This window comes from Erigeron canadensis, chromosome 3 (assembly GCF_010389155.1).
Source record: "Erigeron canadensis isolate Cc75 chromosome 3, C_canadensis_v1, whole genome shotgun sequence".
NCBI classification, from domain to species: Eukaryota; Viridiplantae; Streptophyta; class Magnoliopsida; order Asterales; family Asteraceae; genus Erigeron; species Erigeron canadensis.
In genome coordinates this window covers 30634141-30660971 of record NC_057763.1, presented here as the reverse complement: position 1 = coordinate 30660971, position 26831 = coordinate 30634141, and the positions used below count along the sequence as shown (strand labels likewise).

The window sequence follows — 26831 nt, the reverse complement described above, 5'->3', positions numbered from 1 at the left end:
GTCCCAGTTAAAAAGTGTAATGGAACTCGCTTTATAGACGCGTCATATGTGGGGTGTCCTATTTAAGTGATAATGAGACCCGCCTTAAACAAACGAGTCCTTTATAATAGCAATCGGATCCTTTTAAAATGATAGAATCAACCTCCTTGACCAATAGAACCCGTTCTAGTTTTGTTTTTTTTTTCCCTACAACTAACAAATTTAATTCTATAATATTGAACACACCAAATTCACAAGAATGAAAACACACCGAATTTATAGGAAAACCATGATAAGACCAAGTTTGAAATCAACAACGACATTTCAAGTTAAAACCAAAAATCACTAAAATACGTTAAAAAAAAAAAACAACAAGTCACTCTAAACAAAATATTAAAAATAAAACTATTATTCGAGATACACGAATAATAAACCTCAAGTCATTATTAGCTAAATATAACGTATCCCTCCATGAACGTACTCCTCATCTATGGGTTTTGTACTTCAACATTATTGCACTTGAGAAAAAAAACTTAAGAAATAGTCATGAGATTAGAACTGCACCACGATTTACTAGCTATATATTACAAGAAAAAAAATAATGGTGTATAAATAATATGCTAGCTACAGTATTAACTATATCAAGAATCAACCTTAGCTTGGATTTCATACTCAGACTGGGCTGCGATTGACCTCTGTAAAAGATGTAAAATTTACTTTCAAACAAGGCCAGAACTAACTATGTGAGCCCAACCCATTACAGTATGTATTGCATTGGGTCATAGACTTATTTATTTATTTATTTATTTATCTTGCTCCAAAATAACATAAGTAATTAACTAATTAATGTTTCGGGAAAATTATTAGCTAAAAGTTAAATTGGTTTTATCATTTTATTCATAGATGATTAGATGATGCACGACGAAAACATGTCAGGTATATGTTTCGAATCTAATTAGTCAAGACACTTGAATAGTCAACAGTGTTAATCTCTAAAATATAGAAATTTCAGAAAAAATCATTTTTTAACATATGACTAAGAGGGATCAAGTTCAAACAACAAATTTCACAAGATAAATGAAACTTTTTTTTTTCCTAAAATTTTCTTTTATTAATCTTTCTAATATCAGATAAACTTAGAAATTCTAGTAACCATTATTATTATCTTGCTCCCATTTGGCATTTCATATATTGAATTTTGTTATGTACCTGGATTTTATAGTTAGAAGAACTTTAACATGAGGTTTTAAAAAATAGATAAATAAATAAATATTTATATATTAACTAGTTATTGTACTGCGCGTTGCCGCGGGGTACGCTTTCTATACGAAAAATTTTGGACCCAAATTTATGTAAAATATTCGAACTCGACAATTAAACATGTAGCAATAACAATAAAAAAATATATATATATATAAAAGAGTTATAAAATGTATAAAAACATAAACAATAACTACATTAATGCTTTAAATATAATATGAACGTAAGACGTAATAACGGTAAAAGTTATTATATATTAAAAACGTTATTTATATAAATAAACACATGAAAATAATCAAAATCAAATGTTTAAAAGTAAATGCGTAACTGTGCGAAAGTTGTCTGATGAAAATCAAAAAGTTTAGTGTCACGAAAATGAAACTTTGATGTATGGCAAAAGTTAAAAGATATAAAATATTGGTAAAAATCATTATATATGCTATAAGAACTTGTACGTTTGAGGGATAAAGGACTTGTAAATTTGTATAGACATTTTTGTATAAAAACAAAAACAATAACTATATTAATGCTTTAAATGTTACATGAGCGTAAGACATAACGATATTGAAAGTTATTATATACGAGTATTAAAAACGTTGTCAAAACCAAATATTTAAAAGTAAATTTGTAACTGTATGTGAAAGTTGTCTGACGAAAATCCAAAAATTTAGTGTCACAAAAATGAAGACTTTGATCTAAGGCAAAAGTTAAAAGATAGAAACTTTAAGGGTTAAAATGAAAGTTGATAAAAATATTATATGCTATAAGAAATTGTACATTTCAGGTATAAAGGACTTGTAAATTTGTATAGACTTTTTGTGTAAAAACATAAATAATAACTATATTAATGTTTTAAATGTTACACAAACCTAAGACGTAACGATAATGAAAGTTATTATATATTAAAAACGTTATATATATAAAAAGAGGGGTTAAAAATAGTCATAACCAAATATTTAAAAAGTAAAATCGTAACCATGTGAAAGTTATTTGATGAAAACATGAGATACAAAAAATTCAGTGTCTAGAAAATAAAAACAAAAACTTTGATGTGGAGTAAATTTAAAAACGTTATAATATATATATATATATATATATATATATATAAACAATGGATAAAAATAGTCAGAAATATGCTTAAAAAAATTGTAACCATGTGAAAGGTATTTAATGAAAAAATGAGAACCCAAAAATTTAGTGTCAAGAATATAAAAACGAAAACTTTGATGTGGAACAAATTTAAAAACGTTATATATATAAAATGACGAATAAAAATAGTCAAAACCAAATGTTTAAAAGTAAAACCGTCACCATGTGCAAGTTATTTGATGAAAAATGAGAACCCAAAAATTTAGTGTCAACAAAATAAATAAAAAAAACTTTGATGTGGGGCAAAAGTTAAAAGATAAAAAGTATAGGGGTTAAAATGAAAAATAGTAAAAATTATTATATGTTATAAGAACTTATACATTTCACGCATAAAGTACTTGTAAATTCATATACCTTTTTAGTATAGGGTATAAACTAAATTATTGTCCCGTATAATACGCGAGTAAATATATTTTTATACTTATATATATATATATATATATATATATATATCAAAAATACAATTTTCTTAAGTAATAATAACGAATTAAAAAAAAAATTTAACCTTGATAATTTCACAAAATTTAATTGTGTTGTTCATTAAGTCTTACTAATTCAATAAATTATTCAATGCGAAAAGTTATTGTTTATCCATTTCATCACAGATATCTCGATGTCATTCGGATTTCCATGTCATATCATAAACAATATCACACATGACACATTCTTTAGATGGTGCCAAGGCATATAACCTTCTAATCATAAATTTCGTAGGACGATTGCCCTATCTCTTAAATTCAAGGGGGGAATAACTACGTTTTTGTCGTAGTTGACCTTACTGGAGCGATCTCAGAGTAAGTAGCAGTTTATCTGGAACCTCTTCAACGATTTAGCAACACCATATACGTGGCCATTCGCTATAAAGACCTTCTTCGGGGCGTACAGACCAATCAATCGTATTAGTCGCATTCTTGATTTTGGAATGAAAAGAAGAATAATGCTTCCTAGCACGGGACACAAAATAAGACCACTTAGATCAAAATAGCATTCACATATAAAAAAAATAAAAAATTAAAAAAAAAAAGAGTGTCACCATTAAGCCAATGATCATTCCAGAATTATGTCTTATTTTCACTTCTATCTGTTCTTTAATAACATCTTAAGGGGGCTAACAATCGAGTATCCCCAGAAAATGAGGAGCATATATTTGCCCATATATTATTACCATTTGTTTTACATAGGAACGCAAACTCATAACCATGAATCACATGGATCATTTTAAACCTCACGGCATCCAAGTTTTGAACCACAAGTCATATACATTTGTACATATCAATGCTAAATTAAGAGCCTCTAGACCACCAAAACCTAAACCACCTATTTTTTTACCTGATGACGGCTTTCCAGTTGATCCATTACGTTTCATTTTTCGAGTTCGATCCCCCTGCCCTTACCCCTTCCACACAAAAATTGAAATTGTGGTCTTTATCAATTGAAATAAAGAAAAATAATATATCATACATACTTTGAATTGCCGAGTTAAAATCCATCATAGGCAACACAGTAGTATTGAGTTTAGATATTATTCTATAATAACTTTGCAAAATTTATGAAATATAAACATGGATGGAGTCTGGCTCCAATTTTGGTACAATGTAAACTTTTTAAGGGTATATTTGTAATTTTTTTCCTACAAAATATTAATAAATAAATAATATATACAAACGTTGACTTTGTTGTTATAAGTCTCTTCTTTAAAAGTACATCACTTGATTGGAAACATTAGTCTTGAGATAAACCTCTCTATTGGTAGACTAAAAATTTTGAGTTGTTTTGACTTTTAATAGAATAGGGGGAAAAAAAGAGGTTGGAAAAATTCTTTTTTTTTTATTTGGGTAAATGTACAGTACATTGATAATATAATTGTATGTAAAAACGTTATATTTTTTTCGAATTCCTTTATAATAGTAATCACAATAGTCACGCATATTTACAAGATAAATTAGATATCATTAATTTTGATAATTTATTTAATTTTGTTTAATAGAGCGCAACTTCTCTGTCACCACATGCTCCAAAATTGCAGATCAATGTTAATGGTTGATGTTCCCAAAGTTGTCACTCACCTAAGTTAAACTCGACCTTCTCGACACTACCGTTGATAATTTGACTAAACCGACAATATATATATATATATATATATATATATATATATATAATACTCAGTATTGTAGATACAAGGTGTTACGACATTATTAATATTCAATCTTATGTTATTATGGTTTAAAATATAGCTTACTATTTTTATCAATAAAAAATTGATCTATATATTTTAAATGAAACATAGCTTAAATATTTCAACTTAAACATGTTTTTTTTTATATATATATATGATCTTAATTAGTATTCTATTGATAAGATATAAAATAAAGAGTATTATTTTATTATCTCTAAATATATATTAAAGAGAAACCTTATATCATAACTGAATAGGTATAGACCCTAAGATGAATTTTAACTTTTGTTTAGACCCATTAGATCAAATGATGGTGTCATATACCTTATTTAACTTTTTAGATTTTATTTTATTAAATTTAAGTTATTATTACTTCCTTATTTAAATTTGTAGACATTAATAATTAATGTTTTTAATGATATAATTATGAAAACTAAATTTTTTTATTTTGCATCATTTTTTATCTATAAAATTAGTTTTTAATGTTATTACAATAAAACTTTCTTTGTTAATGTAATACGTTTATATTAAGTTAAATTTTTGTATAGGATTTTTATGTTATAACGAATAAAATTCCGTTATAAGGATTTTTATCATATAATATTTTTATTAAATCAATGTTTTGAAAACTAGAGCGGAGTCAAACCAACCTTCTTAATAAAAAACTAAAAAACAATTATGGAGTCTATAGTAAGCTATCACAATTATATATCAAAAAAATAATTGTATGAAAATTGCAATGATATTATCCATAATTTTAATTTAGATTAACACAACATACGATATATAGATTGATAATTAAAGTGGTTAGCAATTTTAGTGTATAACTAAATTATTCAAGCAAAACGTTAAAACCCAAGTGCAATGACAATGCAGACATATCCGGATCAATGAAAGACATCCAAAGAAACGAAAATCTTACTTAGCGAGAACTCTAATAGATGATGTATCCATTTTTCAAAACTGTGGTTAAATAATGCACAAATATATATATGAGAAACAATGACTAAGGTTTGTTACAAAAGCGAACTTCGTGCATAAAAGCGAACCGTCTAGTCACTGTTAAGTGGAATCTAATCAACGGCTAATGTAACTTATGTTTTCTAGTGGTTTACTTGTTACCTTGGTTAAATATATTATATATATGTTTAGTGTAAATTAAATTTAAAGAGGTATGTTTTGTATAATCATAAAAAGTATAAGTATTAATATTGTCATTTAAGAAAGATAAAATAATTAAATTTGATCTAATGGCTTTAAATCAAAGATAAAATTAATCTAAGGGTTCTTGTTTGTTTAGAAATGAATTTAGCACCTTGCTAAATATATATATATATATTTATTGGTAGATGTCATTTTATAATGATCTATCCAATTGAATAAAGAGTAAAATAATAGTTATTGTTTGAAAATATATAGAATAATGATCATAATGTCATACATTATTGAAAAATATGTTTATTGTTAATAGTTTATACAATATAAGTTATCTCCGTATTGTCATAATAGATTAATGATGATGCAAACTTTGATTTTAATAAAAAAGAATCTTGCGTATTGTCATAATTAAAGAATAATAATTTAATAGTAATATTAGAATTAAGATTTTGTTAAATATATAGATCGTTGATTATTTAAACTATAAGGACCAATGTTGTGCTTTCTTAATAATAAATTTGGTAATGATACAATTATTTTGATCTAAGGGTTGTAATTAAAAGTTTGAACTCATCTAACGGTCCTTGTTTTTTCATAAAAGAATTTAGGACCTTGTTATATATATATATACTAGATTATTGTCCCGCGTAATACGCAGGTAAATATATTTTTATATTTATATATATCTAAAATACTATTTTCTTAATTAATAGTTAACAAATTAAAATATTCAATTTCACTTTATTAACATTTGTTTTTTTTTACCTTGATAATTTCACAAACACTTATTATGAAATAGAAATAATCGAAATAGAGAAAAAATAATATATCCTAAATACTTTGAATTGTCGAGTTATAATCCATCATTTACAACGCATTAGTATTGAGTTTAGATTTATTTTTCTATAATAACTTTGAAAAATTTATGAAATATACTCATGAATGGAGTCCCTACTCCAATTTTGGTACAATGTAAAGTTTTTTAATGGTATTTTTGTAATTTTGTTCCTACAAAATATTAATAAATAAAGAATACATACAAACATTGACTTTGTTGTCATAGGCCTCTTCTTTGAAAATACAACACTTGGTTGGAAACATTATTTTAGAGATAAACCTCTCTATTGGTAGAGTAAAAATTTTAAGCTGTTTTATTTTTAATAGAATAGAAAAAAAAGGTTGTAAAAAGGGTTTTTTATTTGTTTGGGTAAATGTACAGTACATTGATAATATAGTTGCATGTAAAAACATTATATTTTTTTCCAAATTCCTTTATAATAGTAATCACAATAGTCATGCATATTTAGAAGCTAATTTATATATCATTAATTTCGATAATTTATTTTATGTTGTTTAATAAAGCGCAACTTTTCCGTCATCACATGCTCCAAAATTGCAGATCAATGTTAAAGATTGACATTCCCAAATTTATCACTCACCTAAGGTAAACTCCGCCTTCTCAACACTATCGTTGATAATTTATAATCCCGACATTATTATTATATATATATATATTGTAGATACAGAGTATTACAACATTATTAATATTTAATTATATTTTATTATGGTTTAAAATATAGCTTACTATCTCTTCTATAAATAAAAGAAGATTGATTCTATAAGTTTTTTAAAATAAAAATCTTATGTGTCAAATTCATATTATTTCCTACAAGTATTTTAAAAAATCATGACATCATAATTCATTTTGATTTTTTTTTTTCATTTGATTTTTTATAATTTAATTTAATTTGGAAACTAAATTCTTTTCAAATTAATATAGCTCTCATAAATGACAAATCTAGCAAATCTTCGTACTACAAATTTCATGCCAAGATTTTTTTTATAGTTATTAATTATTATCATTATGTAGCTTAAATATTAATTTCTTTTAAATTGTAGCTTAACTAAAAGAATATAATTTTGAATTTGTGTGTATTTTATAAGATTTTTAGCTTTAATAATGATTTTTTCCTCGTAGACAGTATCATAACAATTTTCATAAAGAAAATTCATTTCTTGAACTCGAAGGTGTAAAGCAAATGAAAAGTTGATTGTATCATATCTATTTAGAGCTTTAAATACATTAATATGTTTATAACTTTATTTCTCATTCTCTTATCAATTTCTCTCATATATGTGATATATAGTCAACGTGGAACTACTTTATTGCGTCATTTTCATTTATTATTGCATTATTTGATTATGTATTCTTCATATATAAAAATTAGAAAATTTGCAATTATTCCTTTATTAAACATTATTGACTATTGACTATGCTTTATTTTTTTTATATATGATATTAACTATTATTCTATTGGATAAGATATAAGATAGATAGTATTATTTTATTATTAGGATATATATTAGTTATTAATCTATTGAATATATTATATTAAAATTATTGGATAAATGATATAAATTTGTGAACGAAAATCAAAAAAGTGTAAATTAAATATAAAGGGGGATTTTTTTGTATAGTTATAAAAAGTATAAGTATTAAAATTGTCATTTAGTAAAGATGAAATAATTAAATTTGATTTAATGGTTCTAAATCAAAGATATGTTTTATTTTTTTATATGATATTAACTATTATTCTATTGGATAAGATATAAGATAGATAGTATTATTTTATTATTATGATATATATTAGTTATTAATCTATTGAATATATTGTACTAGAATTATTGGGTAAAAAGTGTAAATTTGTGATTAAAAATTAAAAAGTGTAAATTAAATATAAAAGGGGATTTTTTTTGTAGTTATAAAAAATATAAGTATTAATATTGTCATTTAATACAGATGAAATAATTAAATTTGATCTAATGTAACTAAATCAAAGATGGAATCTATCGAAAGGTTCTTGTTTGTTTAGAAATGAATTTAGCACCTTGTTATATATATATTGGTAGATATAGGATTAAGGTCCTAATATGATGTTCTATTTCAACGATATGTGTTTTTTTATATATTCAATAATTATATTTTTTTAAATAATATAAATATGAAAAAATGTTATATGATATTAATATTATGGTGTTGCACTCATATCAATTTTCACACATGCTAAACGGTTCCCCTGAATTAAAGGTTTGTGAGAGAAACATTATCTACCAATAAACTAAAACATGATTGACATGTTCTAGAAACGACATGTGGCGTAATTATTGATCGACACGTGTCTTTTTATTTATTTTATTAAATAGCTTTTTTGATTGTATATAGATTCAATTTCCATATTAGACTTAGAATTAAACTGTAACCCTTGACTTATATACAAAACATATCACGTATAACCTTATTTTATTAATCATTTTCTCAATCGTTTTTTCATTAATAAAATTTTTCTTTCCCATTCTTCAACTGTTATTACTTATATTACTTATAATAATAAGTTATTAACATGCATACTTTAAAAATTTGAGTTTACGATATGAAATCACAAGGCTATTTGCCGTCATCCACGATGCTTATAGGTTTCGATTTTGATGTGATTGTAAAAATTTAAGGTAAATCCAACACTCTAATTAAACATATATTATATTTATCATTACTGTTTATTATAATATAGCCTCGATATATCATTGGTTTACTTTAACTACAATATATTCAAATTTTTTTACGATACAAATCTATATAGCTACCGTATATCGTACGGTTATTAGGACTAGTATAAATATATGATGTTAACATCATATAAGATATATCCCCCATAAATAAATATATATACATTTAAATTAATAATATATAGATTAAAACACTTATTAATGTAATTAAAGTTTCTCTTAAAAAAATAAGCGTAGACTTTGAGTAAAGCCTATGCAAAATTGTCCTAGTTGATATTAGGTTGACAAAAATAGATATTGTTAGAGGTATAGACAGATGGGTTGTATTCATATGAATCCTTTAAAAATGATGGAAACCAAGGGATTAATCTCAGCCCTTGGATCAACCATCATCAAAATCTCATCAAACATGTTGGTTACTCCAGTGAATTACTCCGGCGATTGTGCAATCATATTTGATTGGTCTAGCCAATCAAGCTTGATTGGTTACTCCGGCGGATTACTCCGGCGACATTGTCCAATCATATTTGATTGGTCAAACCAATCAAACTTGATTGGTTACTCCGGCGAATTACTCCGGTGAATTACTCCGGCGACATTGTCCAATCATATTTGATTGGTCAAGCCAAATCAAGCTTGATTGGTAATCACTAAGACTCTAACGTCGTCGAATCTTCTCTGGCGACACTGTGATTTTTCTGGCGAGCTCGAAAACAGTGTTTATTGGCTAGGGTTTGTGCGGAATGTGTTTTTGAGTGATTTGGTACAAGTTTCATGCGTTAATTCGAAGAAACAACAAAGCCATAGCGTTTTTAAGTTTTCCGGTGAGTTTTTCAAGTTTTCCGGCGAGTGTAGATCGGATTAATTTCTGGTCAGGGTTTGTTCACGGTGTGATTGTGAGTGTTTTGGTGTAAGTGTGATGTTCTAATTCGAAGGAACGAAGGTTTTATCGGCATTTGAAGTTTTCTGGCGAAGTTGTTGCATTTTCCGGCTGTTGTATCGCCTGAGAAGAAGGAGGAGGAGTTGGTCGTCGTCGCCGGTCAGAGATAAAGGTGGAGATGGTCGTGGTTCAAGATCCCGTCGCCGGAGCCGTTGCCGGAAAAACGGGGAAGAAAGAGAGAATCTATGTGTGTGTTTGTGTGTGTGGTGGGAGGAAGGAGACGACAGGAAGGGGAGATATCAAGGGTTGAGATTTATTTTTTAGGGGATAATTCAATGGTCAAGATTTTTCCCCTAGTTTTCAAAGAAAATTTAGGCCTCAAATGAACAAAACACATAGACGGATATATAAATATAGATTAATCCATATAAACTATTATTATCATCCGGCCCTTTTTATATATCTTTTTCTTGCCTAGGTCTCACACAAGTCATCATCACCTTCGATTCTCTCTCTATACGGGTCGGGTCGGACCGGTTCACATACACAGGGTTTCATTTTCTTCCTTTTATTATTGTTGTTGTTATTATTATTATTTTCTTTTATCCAGCTTTAGACATATGCAGAAAAAGGAGTTTTTGGACACTAGGTTTTTATTTATTTTATTTTATTGTTATTTATTTTTTGCGTAGTTTTAACATTAATTTATTTATTTGCAAAGCTATTTCAGTTTGTATCTGCTAATGAATTAGTTGTAGTTTTAGAGTTAAACTAAAAAAAAAAAATGAAAATATAAAAATCTTATTTGGTAAGGAGTGTTTGGCATTGTGATATGAAAGTGATTTTGTGATTTTGGAATTATTTAGAATCTTTTAATGATAAATTTGAGTGTTTAAGATTGCTTGTTTTATAGTGCTTATTACGGGTAAACTGAGAAGATAAAAACGGTTGTCTAAGAGTGTTTTGTTACAAAAGTAAGCGATAAGCGATTAAAAATGTCGAATACCCCTTAAGTTGTAAATAAAAGGATTTTCGGGGGTTAGTGTTTGAAGTTGTGATAATCAGCTACTTAGTTGTTAAAGTGTTTGATAGTTTTTGGTTATTTAAAGATTTACATGCAACGTGACGGCTAAATAATCGGTATAAGTTTTGCTATACTCAAACTTGAAAACACAACAATGTAATAGTCATTCTCGGAACGCAATGCAAAACACCCTGTCAATCTGTCATAAGTTAAAATCACAAAGAACGAAGATAGCAATACCTTAAGTAGTTGCAAATGATGCATCTATCACTTAAGTTTACGATAAAATTATGTTTTCTACTTCTGTGTAATCAGTAATCACATAGACGTCTTTGATTCCTGATTTGCTTGTAGCTCCTCTCAGAGTTGGGAATTCTTAATACGATACAAGTTCTAGTCTGGTTCGGGTTGTAAACAAGCCAACCTGCCTAACTGTTTGCTTAGCGGGTCATGTTCGGGTTGGGTTGTAGATAAATGGGCTAATCCTGGTTAAATTTCTAATTAGTAAAAAATTGTTATAAGTAAAAAATTATATATCGAGTCTTTTACAATCCACTTAACAAGAACATGTTTACAATCTGTTTAACCTGCCAAACTCTTTGATGTGTTTAGATAAACCGGAACATATGTAATGTCCAGGTACTTGGTTAAGCTTGTCCAGTTTAGGGTTGAGTTTTTTTACATGGTTAATTAATTGTGTCGTTTTCGGGTTGTGCGATACCAACTGGCCAAACCCGAACTTGATATGAACGGCCACCCCTTGACTAGTTCTTAGAGGGACTTCATTGACACAAGATTAACCTTGATTAGAAATTTGTTATTTCAGGTCACAGTATGGGAAGCAAGAATGATAGCTGGTCTGATCAATGGGGAAACGGTGTTTTTGACAATGAAGAAAAGAATCATGAAAAGCCGAATAAGAAGAGCAATGATAGCAACAACAAGAAGATGGAGCAGCTGAAAGCAGTTGCATCCACTGGATTGGTGAAAGCGAAGTCTGCTGCGATTGTTGGAGCACACAAAGTGAAGAAAGGTACCTCAACTGGTTTTAAATGGATCAAGAGCAAATGCTCTTCTTCTAAGTGAAAATGTTGATCTATCTTGGTTTTATATCAAATGACTTTTTTTTTTTCCGATTACAATGGTTTTATCGAGTGTACATTGCAGGACACACATGAATGAATGATTAGTCCAATTTTCACATAATCTTTTTTTTGTTCAATCATGTAAAATGCTTTCAGGAGTTGCTACAATTTCATCATACGTGAAATTATTACCATATATAATGAGAACATGCACGGTGCATACACACATTTATATGCTATATGTATATCTAAGTAGAGTGACAAAGTAACATTACAACGCATCTTGCAAGTATATAGAACCTTGAGTGATGCTCTTTCATTGAAGCCACACACCTCTTTCTAGGGCTTGAACCCTTTCGCTTGCGTCTTTCTTCCCTCGTTATCATCCTTTTTCTTCCGAATAGTTTTTTTGTTGCACTGAACTTATCTTTAGTAAGGCCTGAATCTCGAGATAGATTAGCTTATAATGTTATAAGAGATGGCATGAATTAGTATAAGTAGTTCAGAGTTATATAGATGGTTTGAGAAAGTTGTGGGCGGGTCCAATGGGGTACGGCTTGATCTATCTGCTGTGAAAATTGTAGACATTTTGACAGGCTTCATAAAATTTAAAATGTTTTTTTTTTTCCTCTCAAAACTCTAGATGCATCCATAATAATGGTTGTGACTTGTAAATAAATTGAGGTTTGGATTTGGATTCATAAGATTTACTTTATCATTTTTCTCTAGAGCATCATTTTAATTACTCTGTCAGTCTGGTAGTAAGAATTAACAGCATGCCTTTATCGTATGTTATCTAACGTGGTTTTCACCTAGGTAAAATTGCATTTGATTAGGATAAGCATCCCTGACATGTATTGGATGAAAGGTCCTTACTCCTTGTAAAGTCATTAGGGTGTTACTAGGTTAGCCAAGTGGTGAGGGTTGATGTCTTGTCCGGGACAGATGTGTGTAGAGAAAGTCAGAAAGGTTTGCATGTATCTTGCCGGAATGAAGGGAAAAAAAATGCTCTGCAGATACGAGTCAAAAGCATTATAGCATGTATGCATTGCATTGATAATTAGTAATTTTAGCAACATGAATTGCTATAATTTAACTTTTGGCGGTGTTTGTTCCCATAGATGTAGGAATGATTGCCTTGTCAAACTACTTTATTTTGAAAGGAATAAGAATAAACTGTGGTTGATGTTTATGTTCAAAACAGACTGAACCATTCAGCTTAGGCCTGTACACGGGTTTCGCTATCTGTCTTACTCCTGTACACGGGTTCAAAAACAGACTGAACCATCTCAAGACTCGGCCACTAGAAAACCATATATAGCATACTGGAGATCATAGATGAGGGCAAACTATTCTGTGACTTGATTTGTCGACCTGAGTTCATTACCCCATCTGCTTATGATCCTAAATGTTGTGTTTCTTATATAATTTCATACATATATTACTATTGCATTCTGTATAATGCAACAGTTTTTGGTTACGCATAAATTTTTTACGCTGCTACAAAAAATCAGCAAGTTTTCTAAAGATGGTTGTAACGTGGACATTGTAAATATTAAAGATGATGGTTGTAACATGTAAAAGAAATATCCGGGTGTGAAAACCATGTATGTACTTGAAGATGCAGAATTTAATTATTATCCCGAGCTAGTTCTGATTTCCAGCTTTACCAATAATGAACTCAATGCAGGCTTTATTGGAAAAAAATACTAATGCACGATCAATCTTTCACACACCGGGGATGTTCAAGTGTCTTTGTTGTTCAATTTGGTTTAAATCGATCTTGCAAACGCCTTACATTTTTTTTTTTTGAAGGGCAAAGATGAACTTTTATTTCACATGCTAGCAAGGTGTTAGGAAATTACATAATCAAAGTTTTAAGTTACAACAAATTGTTGAAATTAAACCAATTAACCCAATCGTTCGTCACCAAGTTAGCCCTATTTGAGATCCATAGAAAAGAGATAGATCTAATCTCTTCAAAGATAAGACTGGGAGAGAAAGAAGTACTTTCGTGTACCGCTTCGTTGCGTTTCTTCTATAAGCACCATGTAGAAACTTGAATGATTGCATTTATGATTTTCCTCCAATTTTTGTCACCGGGCAACGTCTTATGTAAGATATGTAGATCACGGGTCTCGAAGGCATATATTGGGTTTATTCTACACCATCTCCCGACCTTGTTCCAGACATCCATAGCTAATAAGCAACTCGTGAACAAGTGATCACATGATTCATCATACATCTGGCAAAAAGGACATGACAACGTGGTCGGGGTAACACCACGTTTAACAAGTTGTAACAACGTTGCCCAGCCCGCCAACGCCTTACATGGACGCAATTGAGTGTCAAAGTTCCTAACTTCCTAAACCTGTAAAACCAAACACACCCTTTTCACGAATAAGCTTGTGGTCGTGTGATGCTACTGGGCTACTGAGTAGTCATTTCAGAGGACTCACGCCAAACTTGAAACATATTAAATTTATTGGGCCTACAAGATTTGGACTTTTTGCGTTGTTCTTTTCTAAAAGATGTAAAAGCATACGACATATGAGCCCACTAAACTCCTTGATCAGTCACTGTATCTTGGGCACATACTATTGGTTTTTCACTTTTTAAAGTTTTTCTATCCAAATGTGATTATGTGAGGTTACAAAAGTGACAAAACCGAAAACTTCAAGTGGCATTTGATTCAATTTAACTTTTTTAAAAAAATTTGGTCTTGAATTGAATGTTTCAATTTTAATATGTATGAAGGAATGGTTTTCTTTTTTCTTGTTGAAAATGGAATTGATTTTAGGGTCTGTAAATGAAGTGCGTATTTCTGTAGTCATATGGAGATTCATATAGATTTTATATGAATGAACAAACTTAGCAGGTTATAATGTACCTTTGTCGTTTAAGCAATAATAATGAATATCAAACAACAGAGTTAGATTCAATTTTCGTGAAGTGTCTCTTCTGATAGAAAGCCACTTATATAAGATAAACTAGTCTCGTATATGAAATGGATCGAAAACATGAAACGATCATCAAGCCAACGTACGCATGATATGATATTCATGCTTCTTAATTATAATCACACATATAAAACAGTCATGTATACTGGCTAGATAGATGACAAGAAGTTTCAAGTTAATTCTAGTGTTTAAGTGCTTTCTCGTTATTTTTTTTAAAGTCCACCACATGTACCCATCAATTGTCACACTCGCTAACAGTCTAACTTATGTATTACTCATTTCTTTATTTCTTAGAGTCGCAATCGGTTAAGCATGAGCCCACATTATTGTGTGAGTCTTCAGGTCTCATTGGTGGTGATTGATAATGGCGTTTATTGTTGTGGTAACGAGTTGTCTTGGTGCTTTATATTTTTAATTTAAAGTCTATGGATATAAAAAGAAAAAGGTTGTGGGTGTGGTTAAGATTATTGGTTAGGAAGTGGTTCGGAGAGTTTTTTTTATTTTATTTTTGATGTGGCACTGCACAAAACGACGTGATGATAACTAACACTAAGGCCGCCAATGAGGTTGGTGACTTATTGGTAAGGTCTTTGACTTGGGGGAATCCATCTGGTCACCTAGGTTCGAGTCTTATTTTTCACACTTGTGTGGGTGGATTAATATGGATTTTTCGAGAGTCCTGAGATTCATCCCATACATGCATGTAATTTAAGAGTAGAAGTAGATTAGAATGTCGTTCCAAAAAAAACTAACACTAAGGCTTTTTTTTTACTAACAAATCTCTTACTCACATCTTCCTCACTGTCGCATCAGTTTTTATCTCTCCAAAAAACTACCCCTCACACTAAGAAGCTGCTCCGTCCTCCATTAGTTCTCCATTCGTTCTCCATCCAAGGACGAGTGAACACCACAAGGTTCGAGTCATCCTCCATCACTCGTTCCCTTAGGGAGAAGTTGTTTAAGCTTTTTTCTTTCTTTTTTTTTTTAAAAAAAAGAAAAACAATTTGTGAATATATAATTAAATAAAAGGTGAGTCCAATAGTAATCCTTAGTATTGGGTTGGTTTCATGGGAATTAGTGTTTATATGGTTTTTTACTGATGTATCGCTGATCAGGATTAGTAATTTTGGGGACTAGTCTTATTATAAGGCTGCCCCTAAGGAATTTTTTTATTCTATTTTATTTTATCCCAAATATAAATAAAACTTTTATTTAAAACTAATAAATTTCAAATTTGACAGAATAGGCCCCCATTTCGAATTTCAACTTTTAGAATATGGCAAAAATAGCTCTTAACGACTATTTTTTACCACTATATATACACTACCATTTCACTACAACTCACACATATTCATCTTCACTTACACTTAACAATCTTTATACACCAAAACACACTTTCAAACACCCAAATAGATCCCTACTATAGGCCAAACATGACTCTGTTTGAGGTTAAAAACTCGATGCAGCTTCACATGCTAGACGATGACAAACATAGAACGGACGTGGGGGCTGGATTAACAGCACGATGACGGAAACAGTGCTTACACGACCGAAATCGAAGAACTTCCTAGATTGGACAGACATCCTAATGTTTGACCAACAGTACGTGACATAGCTGCAATAGAAGGTTGCATAGTTGGAACTAACCATTGCCAAGCTAACTGGTGCCGAGTCAATGGCTTACTACGACCGGCCTAATAGTATCACAATTGTAATACTGCATTCTCGAGTTCTTTAATAATTGGGAAAAAAAAATTAATTGATACGTCAAATAAATAACAATATACCAATGTTCACTAAAACCATTCTCTGTGTAAACATATATATCTTTGGTATTATCTACATGTTTGTTTAAAAATGGTTGTCAAAATAATTAATATTTTATCTCAAGAAAAATGTTTATACATTTGAGAACTCTATAGAAAGCTTGACGAATCCAACAAACACAAATCATTTGATCTTGTCTATTTGTTTATCAAAACAAATATATATCCTTTTAACCCAAAAAAAAGTTTTTTTTTTAATCCCTATTACGCAAAAAGAAAATTGTTATCGAAAAGTGAATATCCAATAACGGATTTCTAGATCCGTCACTTCTACCTAAGGTCTGATACAACATTTTTAGCATAGTCTTATTTTTACTCATTCATTTTATTTAAGATCGATTTAACTAAAATAATAAGAAAAAAAAATAAAAAACCAAGTGTGATGGGGTTTGAATTCTGACCACTACTTTCAGTACTTTGTGTAGCAACATTTGTGTGATCAAAAGTTCAAAACCACTTGTTTAAAGGACTACGAGTTATTGATTTGTTCCGGCATGACTACATGTCTACATGAGTTCAATTCTCTCTATGTATTTTTTTATTTCTCCTATTTTTTAAGCTGAATGCCTGAGTTTTATGCCAAATACCAACCAAATAACTAATTGGGTTGTATTAATGGTTGGAGCTCTTGCCCTTGAAAACAGAGGTCATGAGTTCGATTCTTATGCCCAGCAAGGTTGAAAGTTCTTTTTTACCTTGATAGAACCTAAAAGCAGCCTCTCTACCTTTGGTAGGGGTAAGACTGTCTACATATCAACCTCCCCTATACACCGTCGAAAACAGTATTGGGACCCAAAAACCCGTGAAAGACGGCGTTAGGAGTACTTTTCTTACCAACTAGACAATCAAATGCCTTAAAGAACAACTAACCAATATTTACAATTGTGTTACATCAAAATATTTTGTTATCTATACTCTATATATTGAGGGTGATGGCCAAGGACGACATATATCGATCCAAAATCTCTTCAATTCAATACACACGATTATTTTGAATCCAAAGCATAGCTAGTTTTTCTTTAAATGAAAGGAACATGCAACTATGCAAGTCCTCACCCAAAAGCTTTGCAACTTCCGCACCCGAATCTGCAACAATGATTTTGTTTTTCCAATTCCAAATTGCCCAATTAGCCGCGAGACAAACGCTATGGAAGCCTTTTTTAATGCTAGAGTACGTTCTTGTTTTGGACTAAAAAAATAGTAGAGTTCTTTGTGTTAATATTTTTATTTTATTTTTTTAACGGTAAATTTAGGCTCAGCTGCCTGTCTATTCATATACCCAACTCCAATTCTAGAGGAAACCTATTATGAAAAAACCCATGTCTCTATTCCTGAGAGCATTTTTGCTCACACCAGGATTTGAACTCAAGACCTCTCAGCCTCAGGTTCCACCATGTACCAATTCTATCTAGAAGGCTATCTTCTATGATCTTGTTGAGGGCATGAGTTCAATTATAGTCTTGTTGGATATAGTTCAATCTTAAACGTATCTTCAACCAAATTAAACAAAGCAAAACAAACAATCAAATTTCGAAAAATGATAACGTATACACCAACTCAAATGTATTAATTGTCTAAGTCCATTTAATACAAATAATCCAAAATGTATGCCTCTCAATCACAATCGATATATGTCCAATCCTATAAGGCTAGTCGATAATTAATATGATGTTGCTTATACAATTACAATAAATATATTTAACCTCGGTTAAAAAGAAAAATGGAAAAACATCCTCTGGCCATGACCATACCGACCCCTAATAAATGTTAAAGAATTGTCCCCGTGACATATTTTCGCAATTCCTGCTCCTTCATTTATTTCAGATTCCAACTTCCCCATCTTTCTTTTCCATAATATTTCATCTTTTAGGTGGTTGGAAATCATTAATTCCATTCCTTTAATGCCACCTTCCTTCCTTTCTAGCTCTCTTTCTTATTCTCTCCTTGCTTATTTATTTCCTTCATCACTTTTGAATATCTATACCTTGATTTTTCAATATACATATTACTTACTTATGTACATACGTTTTTGAGAATGAATATATATTTTTTTGATTGATTTATGCATGGTGAAGCAGTTGAACGAGATATTGGTTCGGTTCAATAAGAACGTTATGTTCAAATAATGTGTTGAACGTTGCTTTTTGATTGAGCCGTGCCAATATCACGTGCATGTTGCTTCTATTTTCCATGAATTGAATTCCTTCTTTCACTGCTTGTTCTACAACTATGAGAAGGTACATTTGGCTAACTTTAAATCATATATATGTTTTTATTTTCCTTTTTGTTATGTTTAGCGGTGACAATAGCGGTATGATGGTGACGACGATTGAAAATAAAGACTGTGATAGTGATGGTCAAGGGTCACATATATGATATATCCTAATCTTCACTCAAAACTATTTTTAATCTGTTTCATAAAAGACATTCGTGTGCTAGGATTAATTAGTCAGCAACTTTATAATATTACCAGTAAATTTTTCAAAAAATATACTGTATATAAATTAAAATGAAACTATATGGTTTTTGTGTAAGACAAAATGAAAATTGTTGACGGAGCAGTCTTTTCTAAATTAAAGTTGATTAATATTCATTAAAAATGGTATATCTATAACACCTACAAATAAAAGATTATTATTCAATATGCTTTCAATTTTTTTTTCCTTTTTTATTTTATATAAATTAGACAATCTTATATAATACATGTTCTAAATATACTATGTGGGTCCTGGATGTGAGTTTCCCTAAGGTCTTGGTTTCGAGTCTTAGGTTTTTCATCTCAAGGTATTTTCCATGAAGAGGGGTTGAAGGTCTAGCGATTTGTTGGTTAAAATTGTCTCCTCTAAATCGAAACTAATTTTACAAAAAAGAAAAAAAAATTAAATTAAGAAGCTATTTCTAATTTTCAGTAAATATATATAAAATTGTTCACAATTTATTTATAAACTGTGTTTATAAATTCAAACTTAATTTGCCTTTGGAAAGTGACATTTTTAACTACTGGGTTCAATGCTTTTTGAAATTGTATTTTCTTTAGTCTATCTAATTACTAATATACGTAATCAAAGTAAACGTAATGTTTAATTTCTCTAGATAAAGAATCTTTGTAATATATTCTTATCAAACAAAAAGGTTTAAGATGATTATCAATTAAAGTACCCATCTGCGCATTTTTGATGTTTATCATGCATGTGCATATATTGTTGCGTTTGATTTATCGTATGATAAAAAACATAGAATACCCTTTCGTTTGATGTTCTTACATACCTTTTCAAAAATTTGAATCTACTTTCGTACATGTTTGCGTTTAATTTCCTACAACTTAACGACAATTCTCTATAAAGATTTCGTACATGATTATCGGTAATTCTAGATTTCAGGTTATAATACATTATAAAGAATTTATATTTTAAAAGCTTACACCTTTTTAATTTCTATAAAGTGATTAAACATTCCAAAGATCACCTCAAAGATATGTTACAACATAGATTATAGTTAGATGATAATTATGACCGAATATATAGACGTTGGACACTCAGAAAGATGTCAATTGTTTGATCTCTATAAAGCATACATACCTATATTATACCTTAAATTCTAATTTATATTTTAACTAGTTAATCAATCCGGGTTGAACCCAGACATGTTAATTAAAATTTTAAAATAAATTAAAAAACTTTATGTAATGTTTGTTTTTAAAACATTATAACTTGATATAAATCTAATAATTCAACTAAAACAATAATTATATAGTTAATATTATATAAAAGAGTTTTTTTATTCTTTAAACAAATGATTGATATATTTATTAAACATGTAAAGGGCTATTTTTAATTTATTTATATATATGACATCATAATTAAATAAAAAGCATTTTTAAGTGAAATATGGATTTGCCACATCATAAACTTTCTAATAATACTATAAAAAATAATCTTGTTTTATTATATATAGAGATTATACAATTAGTCAAGCTTTTTTACTTTTATAATTGACTCATCTATATTTTTATCTTTTATCTTTATCTTTTCTTTATATATACTAAAAGACAACTGACCTAATTACTTATCGACTAATCATAATACTTAATTTTATCAAATTGAAATTTGCTTATATCATCATTAATCTATTTACGATTTATCATCAAAACTTAGTTAAATTATCTCTTTACGTAGTATAAGAGATATATATGGACAAAAGATTTATATTCAACAAATAATTTAAAAAAAGTTAGAGTTATAATATAATTAAAACTCAATTAAATTGTCTCTTTACGTAGTAAGATATATGTGGTTAAATAATTTATATTCAACAAATAATTAAATAAGATATTACTTAATTAAACAACTAAAATATTTAAAATATTCATCTAAAATTAAGATATTATTTATAATAGTGTAAAATTAAAAATGTAATACACCATGTGTAAAATAAAATAAATAAAATGTAGTGAGTTATTATGATTTTAAAATATTTAAATATCACTAAGTATGTCACAAGTTACCACTTTGATGAACATGTTATGATTTTGTAATATTTAAATATCGTTAAGCATGTCACAGTAAACAACTTCGACAAACATATTTTAAAAAACTTATATTATATTAAAACACAATTGATCTAATATCTAATGAACCAAGATTTCTAAAGTCGACTTTTGTGTTTAATTTTGACTTTAAATTAATAATTTTTTTTTTCCATAAAAAATTTACACTTTATAAACAATAATAATTCTAATATAATAAATAAAAAATAATAACTAATGCATATCCAATAGAATAATTTATAGTTTTTAATTTTTCATCACAAATTTACATTTTTAAACCAATAATAATTCTAATATAATAAATTAAGAACAATAGGTAATATATACCAATAGAATTGTGGGCTAATGTATATTCAATAGAATAATAGTTGATACACATATTAATATTATGTTCTATTATATAAATAATTATTAAAAATAAATAAAACTTAATGTAAATATATTAGGATTTTAAAAGTAACTATAATCCTTATTTTAAATTTTTTTTATTAATTGTGATAACATGTATAAGAAAATAAAACATGTATAAATATAATGATCATAGGAAACACATATAGCAATGTCATATTCAAACTTTTAATATTTAAGATATCTTTCATCTAAAAATAATATTCTATTTCTAACAGTGTAAAATAAAAAAGTAATACACCATGTGTAACAATAAAATATATAAATTGATAATGACCTATATATTATGTTTTTTTTACTATTCAAATATCATAAAGTCTATCACAATTAATTTACAATTTTGATGAACATATTATAATTTTGTAATATTCAAATATCGCTAAACATGCCACAAGCCCACAATAAACAACTTCGATGAACATATTTTTAAAAACTATTTCAATATAAAACTCAAAATTCTAATATATAAAAACAAATTTTTATTACTAAAAATAATAAACTAAATTCTAAACCATAATAAATTAAATTCAAATATTGATAACATCGTAAGCCCATGTATTCAACACGGACCTAAAATCTAGTTTATTACCAAGAAGATAATTTATTGCGTTCAATTACTGTATGAAATTACATAAAACATACTTTATAAGAATAAATTGACTTTATGAAATTTAAAATACACAAAAGTATTACTCGTATTAATTAATTATATCAATATATAACTTGAGTTATCTAAACTTAACATTAATATCATCGTCATATCTTAGTTTAAAATTTTTAAGTTTCAAACAATTACTTTATGAAAATGCCTTTACTATCTATTCTATATAATTATAATACCCTTTTTCTATCCTAAAATTTTAACTACTCATTTTTTTTTTCTCTCATCTATAAATCATTTTATTACTTTAATTCATTCAAAAATTTTTATCTCAAAACCGTAAATCGACAAATTATAAAAATTATATGGGTATTTTTAAAATTTTCATTAAAGAGGTCATTCGATATACTTTCGATGAATTTTTAAATCCGATGGCGGAACCCGTACAGCTAAGGGCGGATCCCGTCAGGTAGATCACCTATTGGATATTTTAGTGTAATTGGGTTAACTTGTTTAATCAATAACGTCATAATAATACATCATATAGGATTGGTGGTGCGGAGTGCACGCCTATTTGAATTTATTATGACCTTAGGGGAGAAGCCCCTAAGGTACGGGGGTCCGGGGGCAGCGCCCCTGGGAGCGGGGTCCAAGGGGCAGAGCCCCTGGCTGGGGTGAAGCTGTGGTAAAAATCCCTCCGAAATTTTAAGTTTTGGAACTTAAGGGACCAAAATTGGCAATTCGTGAAACCCCAATAACTGTCGTTTAGACAGTTAATATTTGGATAAATACATCCCGTAATCAATTCTGATCATTCTCTTCTTTTTCTTTTTCCTGGTTCTTCTCTCAAATATCAACACATAGAAAATTCTTAATTCTCTGAATTGTATCCGATTGAATAGTTTGGGTGAACCGCCAAATTGATTCAATCTGAAAGTGATTACACGCCTTTCAGAGTTTGTTTATATCCGGTTATCTGTTCGTTATTCACGAATTTCCTCAATAAAGATTGAATCAATTTACTGAAGATGATGAACAACGATTATGGGAAGGATATGATGAAACCCTTTGAGAAGTTGAAGCAGTTTACTGGGCAGGAGTTTCGTCAATGGCAGAAAAAGATGCACTTCTATCTGACGAATTTGAAAGTGGTATATGTTCTGAGTACCCCATGCCCTGAGGCCGTTGAGAATGAAACCCTGGAACAAACTCGCGCTCATTCAAAGTGGGAAAATTCTGACTACATCTGTCGCGGTCATATTCTTAACGGTATGTCTGATTCCTTGTTTGATGTCTATCAAAACGTAGAGTCTACAAAAGAATTATGGGATTCCCTTGAAGCCAAATACATGGTAGAAGATATGTCTAGTAAGAAATTTATCGTTAGTAATTTCATTAATTATAAGATGGTAGATACTAGGCCTGTCATGGAACAATATCATGAATTGCAAAGGATGCTAGGACACTTGGCACAATACGATATGAAAATGGATGAATCTATTTCTGTTTGTAGTGTGATTGATAAACTGCCCCCCTCTTGGAAAAATTTTAAGAATAATTTGAAACATAAGAAAGAGGATATGAATATGGTTCAACTTGGAAGTTGTTTCCAAATTGAACAATCCATACGTGATATGGAAAAGGCATCTGTTGGTGGTACTAAAGCCATGACTGGTTCTTCTGTGAACATGATGGAGGAGGGTGAAACCTCCAAGGCTGGTAAAAGGAAACGAAAATCTCAAGGCAATAACAATAAAGGGTCTGATAAGAAACCAAAATTGGCCTGCTGGAAGTGTGGGAAACCTGGACACTTAAAGCGTGAATGCAGGTTTGGTAAGGGTAAAGGAAAAGGCAAAAACAAGGCTGGTTCAAGTGGATCCAAGGATCCAGAAAAACAAGCAGGTTCGTTTTTGGTGCCATGTGATCATTCCGTTCAGATTTATTATATATCTGTAATATCTGAAGCATTTTATGTGCAGGATGATGATATTTCGTGGTGGACAGATTCAGGAGCAACTTGTCATGTTTGCAAGGATCTTCGATGGTTCAAGGACTTTAAACCAATTGAAGATGGATCTTTATTGAAGATGGGCAATGTTGCAACTGAACCTGTTAAGAGAATAGGATCTGTTCTATTAATATTTACTTCTGGAAACTCTTTACTCTTAAGTGATATTTTATATGTACCTGGAATTCGTAAGAACTTAATATCTGGTATTGTATTGAATAATTGTGAATACAAGCAGGTCATAGAAAGTGACATGTATATCTTGTCGAAACATGAAACCTTTATTGGATTTGGATATTTGAATGGAATGTTTAAATTAAATTTGGATGTTTCTTCTTTTGATAATTCTATTTGCATGACTTCTACCGTTTCTAGCAATAATTTTAGCAAATCAGAATTATGGCATGCTAGACTAGGACATGTACATTACAAGAGATTAGTTGACATGTCAAAGATGAGTCTAATACCTTCTTTTGATGTTAATAATGAAAGGTGTAAAACTTGCATGTTGACTAAGATTACTAGACAACCTTTCACTAAAAACGTCACTAGAGATACAAAGGTATTAGAACTCGTGCATAGTGACTTGTGTGATTTCCATTCTACTTCATCACTTGGTAATAAAAAGTATGTGGTTACTTTTATTGATGATGCTACTAGATATTGCCATGTTTATTTGTGTCATTCAAAAGATGAAGCTCTTGATAAATTTAAAATTTACAAAGAGGAGGTAGAGCTTTATCATGGTGTGAAGATTAAAACCCTTCGCACTGATAGGGGAGGCGAGTACTATGATCCAGTGTATTTTCAGTCCACTGGAATTGTACATCAGACCACAGCTCCTTACACTGCACAGCAAAATGGTATATCCAAAAGGAAGAATAGGACATTAAAAGAAATGGTTAATTCCATGTTATGCTATTTTGGCCTTAGTGAAGGTTTTTGGGGTGAGGCTATGTTGACGGCCTGTCATTTATTGAATAGAGTTCCTAACAAGAACAACAAGGTAACCCCTTATGAACTTTGGCATAAAAAGATACCAAATCTAAGTTATCTTAGAGTTTGGGGCTGTAGAGCAGTGGTACGACTGACTGAACCTAAAATTCATAACATTGGTCAAAGAGGTCTAGATTGTATCTTCATTGGTTATCCTAAAAATTCTGTTTGTTATAGGTTCTATGTCATAGAACCTAATGACTATGTATCCGTGCACTCTATTGTTGAGTCAAGGGATGTTGATTTTGAGAATGAGGATAGGTTCACATCTTTACCTAGACCTGGAGACACAGTGGCAAGCTCTAGTGGCACTGGTGGAAATGAACAAGTGACAAAATCACCTCTTGAGCCTAGGCGGAGTGAAAGAGCGCGAAAACCCAAGTCTTATGGGGATGATTTCCAATTGTATTTGGTGGAAGGATCAAGGGATGGAATTGATTTTCAATATCAATATTGTTTTAATGTTGATGATAATCCTAAGACCTACAGTGAAGCTATGGCTTCAAGGGATGTTGCATTTTGGAAAGAGGCAATCCAAGATGAGATTGACTCTATCATGCACAATAACACTTGGAAACTGACTGATTTACCACCTAGGTGTAAGCCTTTAGGTAGTAAATGGATCTTCAAAAGGAAGATGAAGGTGGATGGAAGCATAGACAAGTATAAAGCTAGATTGGTGATCCAAGGCTTTAGACAAAAGGCAGGTATCGATTACTTTTACACCTATGCTCCTGTTGCTAAGATTACCACCATTAGATTATTGCTAGCACTTGCTGCTACACATAATCTTGTAATTCACCAAATGGATGTTAAGACGGCCTTTCTAAATGGTGAATTGGATGAAGAGATTTACATGAAACAACCTAAAGGATTTGTCATGCCTGGTAATAAACATAAGGTTTGTAAGTTAGTGAAATCTCTTTATGGTCTGAAGCAAGCCCCTAAGCAATGACATTAGAAGTTTGATGAGGTGGTGTTGTCTAATGGTTTTGCATTAAACCAAGCAGACAAGTGTGTCTATAGCAAATTTGACACTTTTGGTAAAGGAGTGATCATTTGTTTGTATGTTGATGACATGTTGATTTTTGGTACTCACCAAGATCAAGTTGATAAAACTAAGTAATTCCTGTCATCAAAGTTTGATATGAAAGACATGGGGGAGGCTGATGTGATTCTTGGAATTAAGATCATACGTGGAGAACATGGAA

At 29.8% G+C, this 26831-nt stretch overlaps 1 long non-coding RNA gene across 1 annotated transcript; it reads left to right on the top strand.

Annotated features, from left to right (window-relative positions):
* The first annotated feature begins 10609 nt into the window (after positions 1-10609).
* On the top strand, positions 10610-12396 carry LOC122593564. The gene is made up of 2 exons (XR_006322842.1): positions 10610-10717; positions 12017-12396. It is a non-coding gene; the product is annotated as an uncharacterized LOC122593564 (long non-coding RNA).
* Positions 12397-26831: the final 14435 nt, after the last annotated feature.